Genomic DNA, 17,666 nt, shown 5'->3' with positions numbered 1-17,666 from the left:
TAATAAACAAATGCATAAATAAATGCAAATTAAAATGTGATGTAGGGACACCTGGGTGGCTCAGTGGGTTAAGCCACTGCCTTTGGCTCAGGTCATGATCCCAGGGTCCTGGGATTGAGTCCTGTATCGGGCTCCTTGCTCAGCAGGGAGCCTGCCTCTCTCTCCGCCTCTGCCTGCCTCTCCGCCTGCTTGTGTTCCTTCTCTCTCTCTCTTTCTGACAAATAAATAAATAAAATCTTTTAAAAAAAATGTGATGGGCATCACAAAAGAGAGATACATGATAACATGAAGTTCTAACCTATTAAGGGAGGCTGGGGGATCTTTCCCTGAAGAATTGACACTTTTTTCTCAAGTGTGAACTTGGTAGAAAGAGTAAAGACAGAAGCAGAGTCTCTATTGTCTGAAACAGTAGGACAAGGGGATTGGTCTGAAAAGGGCATGGGCCTAGATCTCAGGTGGCAAGGCAGAGGGCAGTGTGAGCTGATTTTGGAGAGGCAGATGGACCCTGGATCATAAAAGGAACCCTTGTAAGCCATGTTAAGGATTCTGGTGTCATCCTAAAAACATTAGGAAACCTCTGAAATTCTGTAAGAGGAGGCGATTAAGATTCAATGAGAGTTGTGTAGCCGTTGTAATTTGCGTACCATTCTACAAGATCTCTATAGGCATTCACTGCTGTCCCTTCCCAGCACCCAGCACAAAACTTGGCACAGTAGAGTGGGATCTCCTTCTAAAGGATTGGCAGGGCTCATTCTATTGATACCATTGCTCCATAGGTGCCCCCTACCTAAGCTGTGAGTCTTGTGGTGCCTCTGTTTATTTGTTGTTTGTTTGGGGGATCTGTCTGTCTGCAGAGGCCGGAAAGGATGCTCTTCTCAGAAAGATGAGAACCTATTGATGAAAGATAATTTCAACTAAATTAAGTTCAAAAGCATTTTTAGCTTCATTTTAAAAATTTTAATCCAATATAGTTGGCATGCAGTGTTATATTAGATTCAGGTCTATAAGGCAGTGATTCAACAATTCTATACAATACTTCGTGCACATTATGGTAAGTGTACTCTTAATCTCCTTCACTTATTTCACCCATACCCACACCTACCACCCCTCTGGTAACCATTAATTGTCTATAATTAGAGTCTGTTTTTTTGGTTTGTCTCTTTTTTCCTTTTTTCATTTGTTCTATTTCTTAAACTCCACATATGAGTGAAATCATATGGTATTTGTCTTTCCCTGATTTATTTCACTCTCTAGCTCCCTCCATGATGTTGCAAATGGCAAGATTTCATTTTCAATGGCTGAGTAATATTCCATTTTACGTATATTTGTGTGTATATATATATATGTATGCAATATAATATATCCATATCCATAATATATATACTCCATTGTAAGTATGTATATGTCTGTGTGTGTGTGTGTGTGTGTGTGTATAAAAGATGTGGGATATATATATGTGTGTGTGTATATATACACACACATACACACACACATCATGTATCATATATGTCCCACAATGTTTTCTCCATTCATCTGTCAGTGGACACTGGGCTTCTTCCATAATTTGGCTATTGTAAATAATCAACAAACACAGGGGTGTATATATCATATATATATATATATATATATATATATATATATATATATAATGTTTTGAAAAGCATTTTAATATACTGTTTGTTCACTATCATTGAATGAATGAATGGCTTTTCTCTTAGCTGCACCATTGGAAGATAGCAGTGCCCTCAACAAAACTTCTTATCATGAGTAAAGAAATGGCACGCATACCTCCTTGAAATTTATTGCCATTGTTTGGGTTGGGTGACTTCTCAAGGGAAAATTATGATTTCTAATTCTGAGATATTCAAAGGTGTAATGTCATCGCTTTTGGCAAATTAACCCCCATATCTGAAACCTAAAGTTTTATATTCTGATTTAATGGGTATCAAAAAATTTGTAAATGTATCTAGGAGTTATAATTCCCAGGGAGCCCTCATGCAAGCTATGTTCCTTATGTGACATGTAACTATCACATAATAAGTACATTCAGGAAGCATATTCAGATGTTTGTTACATATGATAGAACAGCTGTATCAAGAGCTTTTTAAGGATTATTCAAGTTTCTCTTAAAGCCACTTCATTTCCTTTCCAAAAAGCACTATTACTTGATCTGCATAGTTAAGACAAACCTCAGAAATTGGATGAATGTTATATTTTTCATATTAGTCTGAAACTCAGAGAAGCTGTCCAAATCCCAGATATAAAATGTACCATTATCTTGTAAACATTTTAAGTCTATGGTGTCTGATTTGGAGAAATAAATTTTATCTCACCACAGAACATGTTGACTGCTTCAGATAGTTTCTAAACATTACTTCAAATTATACTCACCAAAATAAGCATCCAAATTAATTGCTAAACTTGATTTCTCCTTTTACTGAATTTTGATGCTGCCACACACAGTGCTAAATTTGGGGTCATTTAAATATTTATCCTTAGAGTAGACATGGAAGAATCATAAAAATGACTCCCACTAATTGAGCAAGTAAATGTGTCATTCATATATATACATATATATGTATATATATATACATATATAATTATATATATTTGTAATTTCAATATATATAATTTATATATATATAATTTATATATATATATATACACATATATGTATAATTTATTTTTTAACTGAAGTCTTTATAAAAGCAATGAGGTGCCTGTATCCATTTGTTAACTCCTTCAATATTTATTGAGTGCTTGCTAAGTGTTAAGTACTGGGAATATAGCATCAACTAAAACAGTCTTAATCCTGGCCCTCGGGGTACTTTATCTTTTTCATGTGTAAGGAACATATGACTTAATGGTAGACCCAAGCTTCTGAAACTCAGAGTGTTAGATTTTTACCACTCTGGTATGCTTTTCTTAAAATATTATGGCTTTAGTAAGCATTTAGTCTACATTTTAGACATTTCTAAATATGTGTAATAATTTTCAAGCCTTAATTCCAAATGATCATACTCACAGATGCTGCCAAGGTAACAAGCGGAAGGGGTCAATAATTGTTAGGGTTGGACAGAATATATGAAAAAGAACTATGACCCTTAATAACCATAACATACCTAACCTGTAACTCTGAGTATTCAGAATTTTATTTGACCTAATTATGAAAAGATTATAAAACCTGAGTTTAAGCACTTAGATTTTTCACTGAGCAAAGTAGAGTAAGATTGGTAGTCAATACTAAATTTATCCCATAGGAAATTCCAGAAATGGTTTCTCTTAACATGGTAATCTCTATGTATATAAAAACTGTGATTATTAAAAAAGAAGATAAAGTATCACCTGCAAAGTATAATTAAACATTTATCAAAATCCTTCCATTTACTAAAATTTAAATTTTTAGTTACCAAAAAAAAAAATTCTTTTTTAAAATCATTCTTTTTACTAAATTTTAAATGTGCAGTTATTTTTAAAAATTCTTTAATAATTATGTAAAGACATCTGTGGAACATACTCTTAAATATTAACTATCCTCTTTTTAAGGCATAAGATGGAAAAGAGAAAGAAAAGGGTAAAAAAATGAAAGGTAACAAAATAGAAAGCTCTTGAACAGAGGGGATCCGAGCAAAGTCGGAGAGGACAGGTATTCATATTTAAAAGATAACACAAGAGTGAGAAATGGAAAGATAGGAACATACAGATTGAGATTCCTGGCTGCGTGACAGCCAGGAATCTGAGACCAGGGTAATCCCAGTGTGTGTCTAAAGGAAAGAAACATTTTTCTAAACTCATACAAAAGGTCTGAAGGTTACATAAACAAGGAAAAGAATCTAGTCTAGAGAGAAAGAATTGAAAGTTACCAGTTCAACTCTAGTTCTCCTGCCTAAACATCTCCCATTTCTACTTTTTAACATAATAAATTTGCGAGCAGTTTTCCCAAGGAAAATATTATGTTAGATATAAAGAACAGTGACTCTCTGTCTGGTCCTTCAATAGTCATAGAAGGATGAGTTTACTTCTTCCTATGGAGAGATACTCTGGCCCTATCTAGTGATATCTAACTTATTGTAAGGAAGAGTAAAATATTCCTGGTGAATCCTCAAATCAGCTGACAGCTGACAAACAAATAGGCATTAATAAAACACCAATAAAACTTAAACAACGTTATTCTCAAAGTAAAATACCATACATTTTAAAAAAAATCAATGACTACAATAAGTGAACTAAAGTATTCTAGGGAATAAATAACAATATTCATTTGTGGCTACTGATTTTCTTCTCAAATGAATCAGAAAATTGTGCTGGCTCTCACTAATGTAAGGAATATTAAGATTAGCAAAAACAAAATAATAAATCAAGGAACTCTATATACTTAACAGTTAGCTCCTGAAGACCAGATTTACTTTCTAATCCACATTTCTATAACAGATTGGATTACTGTATTTAAATAAAATCTTAGAATCTGAACATACCCGACATGGCTTAACCTCATTTTGAAAGGCCAGATTCAACACAGCTACACTCTTAAGTAGTCGGAAGAAAGCAAAATATCTCGTGATATTTAGGGTAAACATAGTAAAAAAGGAAGCAAGGAAAAACTAAATTTGGCATTGGCAGTTTGACTCTTTTGCTTCCTAGAGGAAATGATTTTGACAGAGTAACCATGGGAGTCAAGATTTCAGTGATACTCACTTATTTCCTGGACTGCAAAAGACAACATAATCTTTACATGTAAAGAGCTTATTCACTCTGCTTTAGACACTCTGCATATAAAAGATTTCTTATCTCAAAAGCCAGAAATCTATGGCATAACATACAGAGAAGTTGAATCGCTACGTTGTACACCTGAAACGAATGTAACAGGTTGGTCAACTATAATAAAATTCAAAAGGAAAAAAAAAAAAATTAAAGGGAATGGGAAATCTGAAAAAAAAAAATTTTTTTTAAATCATTGATTGTAATTAATGGCTGGAAAAAAATCCCATGACTACATTGATAGAACTGATAAGGCTGATATACAGAGGAACTGTTGACTCTGGCTATGGATGTGAAATTGTATGCAAAGATTTCTGTAAAGTTCTCCACTGCACATCTACCAAAGAGTTAACTTAATCTCATCCACTCAGGAGAAGAGGAAGCCACCGGGGGAATAGTGTATCACCATCACAAATTCACACCAGACTCTAAGGGCTTTGCAGCAATTGTGAATATAAAACCCCAGGCCACAGCATCAGTGAAGCATTTAAGAAAGATTTATACATAGATAAACTTTTAAAAGTTAATTTGAAAGCCAAGCGAACCCACGAAAATTCATATCATATTGATAGAGTTACAGTGCCATTGCTTAACATGAATTCTTCACAGCAAAACATGTCAAGATTTCCCTGCTTCATCATTCAGTCCTTTTGAATCTACTAAATCTCTTCATTCACATTAATAAAACTAGCAGACACTGATTCACGTGTCCCTTCTCTTGCTTAAGTCCATGACACGTCTGCCCCTACTAAATACTCCTATATCCTCAAAATACCTTCTCCCTCAGCTTCTGAGAGTCTAGCCAACGCCAACAGACTCTTAAAACTTGAAATTCTTCATGATCGACAGTAGGCAGTTTTCTTTGTTTGTTCTGTGTGTTATTTACTGCCACAACTCCAAAGCACCATTTATATGAAAACAGTCACTCAATTCTGCTCTTGACTTCCGACTACCGTATTCTATTGCTTTCTGTATCTTCATCTGAATATCTTGCAGTTACCTAAAACTCAGCATGTTTAAGATAAAATTCTTATCTCCCCCTGCTCCTCCTCAATGTTTTTGAAGTGGAACAGTTATTCCCTGAAACTCCAAAGTTCGAAAATTAGGCTTGATCCCCACCATCCAGTAAATGATTAGGTCCCATCAATATCCTCTTAAATCTCTCTCGACTTTGACATCATTCATTGTCACATTACTCAACTTTAGGCAGAGGCATAGCAAGATGAAATGTCAATCAGTGGAAGGCAAGTCTTCCCAGCATCATTTGCAAAAGCGAAGTCCCGTCTGCTAAAATGGTTATCTACATTACTATTTGAAGGCAATACCACATAGTATTTTTTAAGACCAGAATGAAAAGTCATAAGGAGGGCAGTGTGAATGTCAGTCTGGGACACGTACAGAGACCGTTCTAAGGAAGCCCCTCGTTCACGTGCCCACTTTTCCATCAGTCGAAGTCACTTTCCTGCCCTTGCGTCCCCCAATATTAGAACTTGGCTCTGTTTTTAACGTTAAGTTACCATGATCTCTCCCTGGACCACTAAGGGAGACTACTCATCCTATCTCTCTACCTCCAATCGGGTTTCCCCCAGTACATCTGTCCCCTCACATTTAACACATCTCTAAATAATGCAGATTGAATCACATCATGCGTTTCCATTGCCACCACAATTCTAAGAAAAGTCCAGCATTTTTAGCAAGCTTCCAGGGCCCTTCCCAATCTAGTCCCTGTTGACTATGTGCTCAATATTCTCTCCGCTATCCCAAATTTCTCGCCTGCCTGTTCCCTAATTTCGTCATGCTTTCACTTCTAGGCCTTAAAAACTGCTACTGCGTGGCTTCCAGGTTTTGGGGATGGGGCTAGGATGCAGTTCTCTGGCCGTCTTGATTATGACATTTTCCTCCTCTGCACCTCCCGTAGTCAAAACCTTTGTGGTGATCAACACTTTCACACTAACATACTTTTTAAATGACTCTATTCCCTTCTAGTCTGTAAGATCCCTGGGGGCAGGAGATCAGCATTGTCCTATTCAGTGCAAAACACCCCACATTTAGCACAGTGCCTATCACACAGCAGGGACTTACTAAAGATGGTTGGACAAATGGAGTTTGCTGTTTCTTTATAATTTAGATTAATAGGAGCCACGATAAGAGTTTTAAAGTGGTAATATATTAAATAGCTGAAACGAAGGTTCATTTAAAGTTAAACTAAAATTTGGACAGTAGGAAAATATATGCTGATTGTCTTGCAGTGATATGTGGCATCTTCTTCTAACCTCTTGAATTTATATGCTGCTATGCCAGTACGATACACAGACTAATTTAAAAATCAAATAACAGACTCTAAGAAGTTGTAACAATCCCTGGATTAGTATAGGATGATAACTAAGGGATCTGCTATATTAAATCATGACAATAAAAGTAAAATCCCTCCATCTTTTCCTGGATTACATTCAGAGCTCAAATCAGAGAGCACTAAATGAATAATAATGAATGTATGCCTCTGTGAATGATTGAAGATTGAATCACATTTTAACTAGACTGTATTTATAAGTCCCTTTGGATGACATAATTACAATTCAAACCATACACTAATTAGCAGCAAACATCTATTTAATATTATTTAGTGGGTTTAAAATACATTTTTTATATGTTTCTGAAAACAAATAAGAGAAAGAACACTTTACCTCAACACAAGAAAAGAATGTTAAGGCCCCAAGTCAACAAATAAGTTGGTGCTAGCTAGAAGCAAACCCAATCATATTTAAAAATAAATAGTCATATTATATTTTTCTGAGAAATAATGACTAAATATCCTCATCTATAAGAGACACAGTGAGAAGGCTTAAAATATACTTTTTCTCATACAATAACTTTTTTAAAAGATTGTATTTATTTATCTGAGAGAGAGAGAACACAAGCAGAAAGGAGGGGCAAAGAGTGAGGGAAAAGCAGACCCCTCAGCTAAGCAGGGAGCCCAACGTGGGGCTCGAGTCCAGGACCCTCAGCTCATGAGCTGAGCTGAAGGCAGCCACTTAACAGACTGAGCCACCCAGGTGCCCCCAGTAACATTTTAATAGCAAATTTACATTGTTTTCTATTTCCTATATTGCTTAGCAACTGTTTACAATTACTTTAAAACTGAGATAATTCTTCATCCATTTTATACAGTTAAATGTACCTTAATGGGATACTTTATCAAGAGCCAAAACTTTCTCGACATTTTATTTTTAGATAGAATTCCATTTTGCCCCAGCTTTGCCTGTCCAGTGAATACTGCTTTCATTGGGCTGAGCTCCTAACTGCATTTATGTCTTTTAAAAATGTTGACCACTATCTTCTAATATTGTTTCCTTTAAATTCCTACGCTTTTTAAAGTTCCTGAGTGATGAAGAAATTAGGAAGAAAGGCCTAGAATATTCAAATACAGTAGTTTGAAGATAAAATTATTATTTTTTTAAAATAGGAGGACAATCAACTTTTAATATTTAATATTATATTTTTGGAGAGCGCTAGTTAATAAAGCAATTGAGAAATATTGGTCACTCCAATTTATCATACCAATAAAGCACTTCGTATGTGTTAGACTTGGTTCCAACTGCTTTATATATATATACTAATACATTAATTCTCATAACAACCCTGGGAGTTGGGTTTATGTTCACCCTTGTTTTACTGATGGGGTAAAGTTACATGCTGGGTCACAAGCTGAGGAACAGAAGTGTGGATTTGAACGGAGCTGATCTGGTTCTAGAGTCCATGTTCTAAGTGGCCGTGTTGTGCCAACTGTGTGAAACACAAATAGAAGTAGTAATTTTTTTGCATAGTTCACTAACAAAAATAGTCTCTTCAGGTTTTGATGTTCTTCTGTATTCCAGTTTCTAACTTCCAAATTACTAGTCTTCGTAAAAGTCTTTATAAAATATTACTTTAGCACTCTGAATAGATTAGCCCTAAATCACATCTTGGAGAATGAGAATCACTGGCACAAAGCATTAAAAAAAATTAAGAACCCAGAGTCACTCAGTATGGCTGGAGATCATAATGCGGGGAGAGCAGTACAGGCTGAGGCAGGGGACACGTTATAAAGAACTCTGCGGCCAGCTGTGACTTCCTGATTTGATCCATAGGTAAAGATACCAAAAGTGATTTCCAGCATTGGCATGATAGAGTCAAATCTATGTTTCATAAGGATCATAAACTGAGGAAATACTGAACATGAAGCGGAGACAAGCATGTGATTGGCGATGCTGTTATTGTTACTAAGCAATGATGAGGTCTAAGTTAAAGCAATTAGAATGAGGAGGGGGAGGGACTGCACAAAATCAGCATACAGATAGTAGATGGATTTGATTTAGCAAATGATAACACTGGGGCTGTGGGTGCAATAATAAATTATGGGGGAAATTACAGTAATAGCTAATATTACATAAACATCAATGTGCTGACATTGTTTTGATTTTCTACAAGTAATCATAGTCAATATAAGAATGATAATAGAAGCCATGGAGAAAAGGAAAAGAGACATATTATTATAAACATAGGTTTTTGTCACACACTATTCTGACATTAAACATCATTTAAATCTGCATTTTTAAATATCATCTAAAAACATTTAGTTCCTGAAAATACCAATCAATTTTTTTTGTAATTTTACCTATAGTAAAATCAGCCACATAGTGTCCCAGGAAGCCTTTGATATAATATACTAAAAATTCAAGGCTGAATTTTTTCCTGTTCAATTTTAAAAACCACAATAAGTAATATTCTCATAGCAAATTTTGTATGAAGAATTAGTTCAGTTGGTAGTATTTCCTGCTGTTTAACTGTAGCAGCTACAAACAAACAACATTTAAAAAAATTAACCCATTCATTAATTCATTTATTCATTCAAGCAGACCATGCCAGGGGAGTACTGGGTGTGAAAAGCTGTACTAAGCTCTTTGCAAAGTCAACGTGAGAGAGAAGGCATGATTGCTTTCTGAAGGAGACTTAAAACCTGACTAAAGAAACTGTATAGGTGAATCTCTACCAGTAGCAGCTAAATACAGCAATAAAAAACATTTCATTTTCAGTGAAATTTCCTTCAGGCTATATTCTCTTCTACCACTTAGGACCAAATATAGAAATCATATATTTCACACTTTATAACATTTGAACTTTGTGGGTATATTCTTTTGGAGGCACATATATTGGAGGGCTCTAGTATGGTACTTTCAAATTGGAAGAAGCTGGATTAGGGAGGAATTGTCCAAAATCACATTAAAATTTGTGTATAAGCATTTGTGAGAAGAAGGTCCATCAATTTCATCAAAATTTTAACTGGTTTCATGACCCGCAATAGGTTAAAAACCACTGAGTCTTTTATCTAAATAGGAAATTGATCTAAACCATGTTTTTCCAAAACCAGTTGAAGTAACTTTTCATGTCCATTTTGTTATAATTTTTTCCAAATGTCTTTATGATTCTATTGCAGGATTAGGAATGGAAGTGATAAAGCATCACCCAAAAAGGCACTGTCCTAAAATTGCTAGTAAAATAGCTAGCCAGTCTTGAAATTTTTATTTGCAGAATTCAAGATTTTTATAAATCATTTATTCAAAGCTTTTGATGCCAAACTTAAAAAAAAATTACTTTGAAACTGTAGTATCACAGCAAAGTGAAATTTTAAAAAAAATCAATCCAGGCTGTAAATAGATAAATAGTAATTCAAGTTTCTTTGCTTTTTAGGATAATTCAAATGATGATATTTTTAAATGTCACAATTTTCTGCAGCATCAAAAAGTTCCATTTTGAAACCAGAGGTTTCATCTAGAATAGTTCTCACTGGTCTTCCAGAATAATCTGTGCCCACAGATAGAGGTATAGAGTTCGGTGAGAAAATGATAAATAACATTTCCAGAAACAACAGAAATTATCTTACTTCATTGCTCTCTTGTGGAACGTAGTGAGTAAAAATGACTCCAGATTTCCAGGGAGCTTACCTGTATGTAGTACAAATAACATATTTAACTCAAGCTTCTATAATCAGTACTCTTTATAGCTAAAAGTAGCCCAGTCCTACAAAAGAAGATGCAGTGCTGCCCCACGCTACCCCGACTCGAATCAGGATTAGGGACAGATGAGAACCTTGTTCTCTCGTTTTCAGTGATGTTTAGCTGGAATTTGTAATTTGAAGACAAAAGTTTTTACAGATCATTTACATATTTTAGAAATCAAATCTCCATTCAAAACCCCAAATTTTGGGAGTATCAATCTCAGCCATTAGGAAGCATAACTGTTTTGATAATCCAGGTAATTTTCATTGACGCTGGTGGAGAAAGTGGAACATTTCCAACACATGGAGAGTCACCAAAAATGTTGACATTTTGAAGGAAACAAAGAGTTCCATTCAGCTTCCAGAGAATGAGTGAATAAGAGGGCATTTCATCTTCCCCAACTCTCTTTTTTCCCCCTTTCTCTAACACAATACACTTGGAAACAAAAGGCAGATTATTAAGTTTTCAAATGAAGCTACTTGTTCCTCTCCCCTCTCTAGATGCCTCCCCCCTCCTTCGCCCTTCAGCACATCTGGTAACCATGTGTGGTAGTGCTAATGAAGACTTTCCTGAGCCAGTTACAATTAGTTCCAACTGCTGTGGCTTTCCTGGGCAGTACCAAAGTCAAAGACAGGGATGGGGGTGCGGGAGAACCAATGACTCTGTCACTTCACAACACCCAATTCTCCCCTGCCCCTGGGATCTCATCACCATCCCTCTGGAGGAACTTTTGCAGAAAGGTGTAAGCATGTACTTTAAGGGTTCCCTCCCTCCTTTTCTCCACAGCAGTATTTTACGCAACTTGATTGAATGTGACAGGCAGGCAACAGGACTTCTATGATCCTTTGAACAATAGAGAATTGTTAAATAGATGCCATTTCCCCTTTTGGTCCAAGTATTAGACTTATCTAACAATTGTATCTCCTGTAATAGAATAAATTTGTGCATTTTACTGTTTGATGGATTAGAAGGAACCGCGGAAGCAAATGTACTGTATACAATTAGGCTGTCTTAAAAACGCACACTTTTGTTTACTCTAGGCCTCTTCCCCCCTTCTCAATCAAGCTACTAATAGAGCTGTTTTAAGTTTCAACAAGGACCATATTAACTGCGGGTCTCCACATGAAACAGAATGCTAAACCCCAGCGTCTCCTGACGATGTAAGCTCAAAGTATCCGAAATCCTGTTTTATATTTCTGTCTCAAATCACCATTATTTCTTTTCAATGCTTTTTTATTTTTTTCCTGTGCCTAGCAAATTATGAGTCTGCAATACATACTAATGGCAGTATTAGCCATTGTGAGAAGAGTCTAAGTGACCCTGGGGGTAGAAAACTTAATATTATTATTTTTGTCAACTTGTACCCACATCTTATCCTAATGCCGTATACTTTTTAATTTCACCAACTCTTGTCTTAGTACATGCACTTACTCGGTAAGTGTTACCAATGAGAACAACCACACTTTACGTTTCAGCCTATCCTACACTCATATATACAGTCAGGACGTGAACCCCATAACTATCTACAGTGATAAAAAAAAAATTCACAAATAAAAATGCAAAATCAGAAATAAAAACTGGCTTTCCTAATGGATTATTTGAAGCTATTACAATGTATAAGTCAAAGAAAGTAGCATTCCTAAAACAAAGAAACACTGTGGTACAGAAAGAACACAAAGGAAGGGTACAGGGATATTTTTCTTTCTTCTTTCATTTAAGCCAAACAACATAATATCACATCCAGAAACAAGTGACCATAAATAAAATTCAATAAACATATTAGATTTAAAAAGAAAAATCACAGTCCAACTCATCTGGCCCTTACATGTAAATAATTTCTTAATAAAAGAAAGAAAAGCATCTCCCCCACCACATATAACTGAAAATACTTTAACTTAATGCAACTAAAATTTCTACAACTATTCACCCTCCTGGTTTCCCCTCATTGATCACAAAATGTGAATGGTTTAACTGGACAGTGCCAAATCCTCATACTGGAGAAAGTTTGCCCTGACCTGGCCGACTATTTGTTTCCATCTCTAGGTGGTTATCCTTCTGAATCGATATCTGCATCTTTCAGAAATGATCAAAGTAAAACAAAAGCAAAACTCTCTGCAGATAGTCTGTAAGGTATTTTTTTTTCATACCAAGAGAATGTTAGCACAAAGAAAAATCTAACACTCACACACACACACACACAGAAATTGTTTAAACTGTCGTGATGAAAATATTGAGATTCATCTACATTTCAAAATGCCAATAGAATTCTAAGACACAGAATAAGTTAGCAACACCAACACTGTATTATAGAATGACGTGTTTTTCATTAATTTTTTCTTTGTTTTTATGAATAAGAAGTTGACTCTACTAGCAATAATGACAGTTAATGACAACCCAGTGAGTCACTGCCTCCTGGGCCTTAAGGAGGAGTAGGTTCATGTATAAATGATAATTAATGCCATTAAACATTCCAACACTACACTTACTTCAACAGCTTTTGGCATTCAAACTCTTAAATGCTTCTACTATCCCTTACCAAATAATTAAATACTGTGAAGGTACACAGGGTTAATCTGCAAAGCTAACTGACTGGGCTTGCTCTGGGATGTGTCTTGAGAACAGCATCAATCTGTAATTTTTATGTTCACCGGTCAACTTTAAATGTGGGCATTATATTTTTATCCACCTGCATAATAGGCGGCCTATAAGTTCAATACACCATACGCTGGGTCCGTATTTTGGTTGATATCAACACTAGCCCTTGAGTTGCTAACATTGGCTCTGGTATCTGATGATGCTGTGGCAAGTCAGACTTCTTCTAGATGTGATTCAAATGCATTTTTATAAACTGTACTTTTAGTGATTTACATGAGGATCATAGGACTTCTCTCAATATTTCAGGAAGCTGCTTAGAGGAAAAACTGAGTAATATTGGTTACCAACCTGAAAAGTTATTTAATATTGGTAAACATGTAAAATGTTTTGATTTCCAGATAATAAAGGATTATTGTATTGTACATACAGATGTTTAAATTAACATGCACATTCCATTCCCATCTTTCTTAAATTCAGCAGAATAACTGTAAGTCTTCACAAGGCATGTTATCAATGTAAAAGCAATAAAAAAGTCGCCCTCTTGTGAATTACTATTTACAGTATTTCACAAGAATGGCATTCACACCCTCCAAATGAACAAGGTTGTCTCTTTAAATTGAAGGACACTGCCTGCACTCTTCACCAGTGAGCATTAGCAACAGGGGGGAGGGGAAGGGAGAAAATAACAAACCATTTTTCTATCATTTGAACTCTCTTTGACCCTCGAAAGCTATTCAAGTATGCACTTAAGACAATTCAAATAAATAACATATATACACATATATAGAGCAGAGATACAGACAGCAAGAGTGAATCCTGATAAAGTAGATAGGTTGATACCTAGAAATTAACCACCTTGAAGCCTGTTTCTTGGCATTGTCATTGACAGCACAAGAGGAATTCCCACATACAGAGGATAATAACATTTCATGACTTTAATCAATAATTACGTGAATCGGGGTATAAACTCATTGTGAATCAACTATAGCTAAAAGAGCTAAGTGAGTTCAGAAAAGGAAAGAGCCACCTTGTCCCCATATTGACTGAAAAATTTTTGTTCCATAATCATAGTTCCACTGGGGGAGTGTCAAAGAGGCTGGCAAATATAAAATGCAGTGAGAAGTATATGATGAAATATATCATTTAAGTGATATTTAGCTTAAAAAGTTCAAAATATTCTAGTCAAACTTATTTCTATTCCAAAAGTTAAATATAACATTTTTTGAAAAAAGTTATATCCCATAAATTGCACTTGTACATATCTGTGTTTGCAAGAATTATTTCTTCATTTTTACTAAAATATTTCCTCAAAATAGACACTAATTGGTGGCTGTTTAGTGATTTCCAGCACTCCTTCTCTACTTTAGTGGCACTATGTGCTATAATTTTCAGTATACACTTAATGATACTTACTACTGGGTTTACTGCATTTTTTAACATAAAATACTAATAAAAGTAGTAATCTAAACTTGGCAGGTAAATGTATAAGGAATCATGATGTTCCTAAATATTTTTAGGATGCTTTCTAAAGTCACTCACTCCCTTTTCCCCAAAAAGAGATATAAAAGGAGAAAAAGGTAAAAATGGAAATTTGAAACATGACACAAATGTCCCGTATATTTTCTTAATATTTGGAGAGCTTTAATTATACAGTTTCTAGAAGCAAAAAAAAAAAAAAAACCCTACTAAAATTAACAGAGGAAGAGAGAGATACACGAGTCACCAAATAAACCTTTCTTTCAGCCAGAACCATGTGGATGTGGAAGTTTCTTCAGGGCAAAACATGTGCCTTGCGTTCCCTGGAATCTCTCCTATGGCAGGGAGGAGGAATTCAGTGGTTCTGAATATTCATCCCACCCAGGCTTTCCTGTTACCTTGTGGAACGTTGACAATATCAACTCTAGGAACCCAGGGTCAAGAGGGACTCTCTCTGTTGTGATTCCCAGTGACCCACAGAGCAGGATTTCACCACAATCCTGTGACGTGTGCCTGGATTTGGGGAGTTCCAGTGTCAGCTCCGAAAAACCCTAAGGAGGGCTCTTCCCTTTGTGAAACAAATTAATTGCACAACCAAATATTGCCAAATTCTCGAGGCCTATTGACATAATGGAAACTTCAATCCCCACTTTGGTTTGTATTTTTCCAAAAGAGTAAAAAGTGACGCAGGTAGAGCCCCATATAATTCAAATAAAGGAAGATAAAAAAGACAGAAGATTTTTTGTTTTACTACCCATAGTGGGAAATTACCTATTTTAAATTTGAAGTCCAACAGAGAATAATTCAACTTTGTACTATTCACTCTTGAGTGGTACGTGAGAGAGAATGAATGGAAATCAGTTTGTCTGCTACTTCTGAGTCTTCTAAGCTGTAATACTTTCATCAATATTTACAGTGTCTCAGCCCTGTTTACAGATATGTAATGACACTGGGCTCAACCAAGTTGCAGAGCTCCCTATAATCTTCATGTGGACATCTCAATTAAAAATTACAAACCGTGATTCTTACAATTTTCACTGCTTTTTAAAACTACCTTATTTATTATAATTTCTTCTGATTCTTAGCATCAAAATGAGAAAAACTTACCTGTATTTATTCCCTAGGCTATCCAAAACTAGTTTTACTGGGAAAGACTTCGGGAGCTCTTCCTCTTCCTCATATCCATAGCAGGATAAAATATAATTTCTAATGGTAAATATTAAAGTCAAAAAATATGAGCAATCATGGAAACTGTGAGTTTTCCCAACACATATGAGTCACTTATATCCCCAGAAGTAATAAAGTCTCCCGAAAAAAAATAGATTCAAAAAGAGATGATGATTTGATGGTTTTTCCTGTGTTTAAGTCAGATTGACTATGACTAAATAATTTCTCAATTGCTAGACTAAAACACGCCAAAGCAAATAGCTTTTAAAACTTTGAAGTATATTGTGTAGTGGTGACTGTTCAAGGTCTCACTAAAGTCAACACTGGAGAGATAATACACAGATGAGTTGGATGCAAAGGGCTATTCTTAATTCATTGATTACAGAAACAAACAAAAGCCCTCTGCGACATTGTTGCAATCAGAAAAGTAAATTTAAAATAAGATATTCTCATTTGTACATTAACAAATCTGATATGGCTCACATTTAATAATAAAAGGGAAAATATATACACTTAAGGTAGTTAAAGCCCAAATCGTTGCAAAAATAATAAAATATTTCTCCTGGTTTAATGACTGTAGAATGATTTCAGCATTTTCAGATCAATTAAAATTTTATCCAAATCGCACAGTATACACATATTAATTTCCTTACTCATTTGAGATCTTTCATATTTTTTCTAATGGCATAAATACAAGAAGGTAATATATTAAACATATTAATTTTAAAACTTCACCAATTAAAAGCCACTCATTTAATCAAGAAAGTTTCATCAATGGCCTATTGTGTCTAATCGGAAGTGGCTCAGTCCTGTAGGAAGCTAAACTACACAGATACACTAGAAGCGAACACTTGTTTTCTAAACTTGTTGATACTAATCTTATTATAGAAACTAGGTATGCATCTCAATTTTTTTAATTAAAAAAATAATTCATGTCAATGTGATCAGACAGGTTCATCTATTGTGTTGCCCTAGTTCGGTTATGTTGGTGTTATTTTCCCAGGAAGGTCAGAACTGATTTCTGTATATTTGTATAAAACCTAGCTCTGTGATGAATATATGGCAAGTGCTTAATACATAATTATGGCTATATTCTGAAATAAATTCAAAAGACCAGCCTGCAGGAAAAAATCTTTTCTAAATACTATTTCTTTAGCAGTTAGGCAAATGAACAGAAATTCAAGTTGGAAATGTCCATGGTCCTAACTTCCTCACTGTGTGACCTTAGACAAATGACTTAACACCCCTGAGTCTTCACTTTCTAAATTATAAAATGTTTTGTGACAAAAATATTCATTAAGTAAAAAGATTACAGATTTACCACACACAAATTTCTACCAAATATGTGCACATGGCAGAAAGAAAGTAACCGTAGCAATACTGTTGTTATATTGTCATAAGACACTAGGTACCCTGATTGTTCATCACCTACATGAATTTCCTCTGATAATTAAAAAACATAATCATTTTCAACCTTTTTCTACAGATATTAAATATTTCCCTGGCCTACATTTCTGCAATGATTATTAAAATTAACTGTTTGGAATACCTTGTGATGGGGGAGGGAAACTTTATAAAGAATCCCAAGCATTTAATACATTAAGTATAATTCTAAAGTACAGTGTATTTCTTCCT

The sequence above is a fragment of the Mustela nivalis genome (assembly GCF_964662115.1).
Source record: "Mustela nivalis genome assembly, chromosome: 7".
NCBI classification, from domain to species: domain Eukaryota; kingdom Metazoa; phylum Chordata; class Mammalia; order Carnivora; family Mustelidae; genus Mustela; species Mustela nivalis.
The sequence above is the reverse complement of the archived record's forward strand: the minus strand, read 5'-3'. Positions refer to the sequence as shown.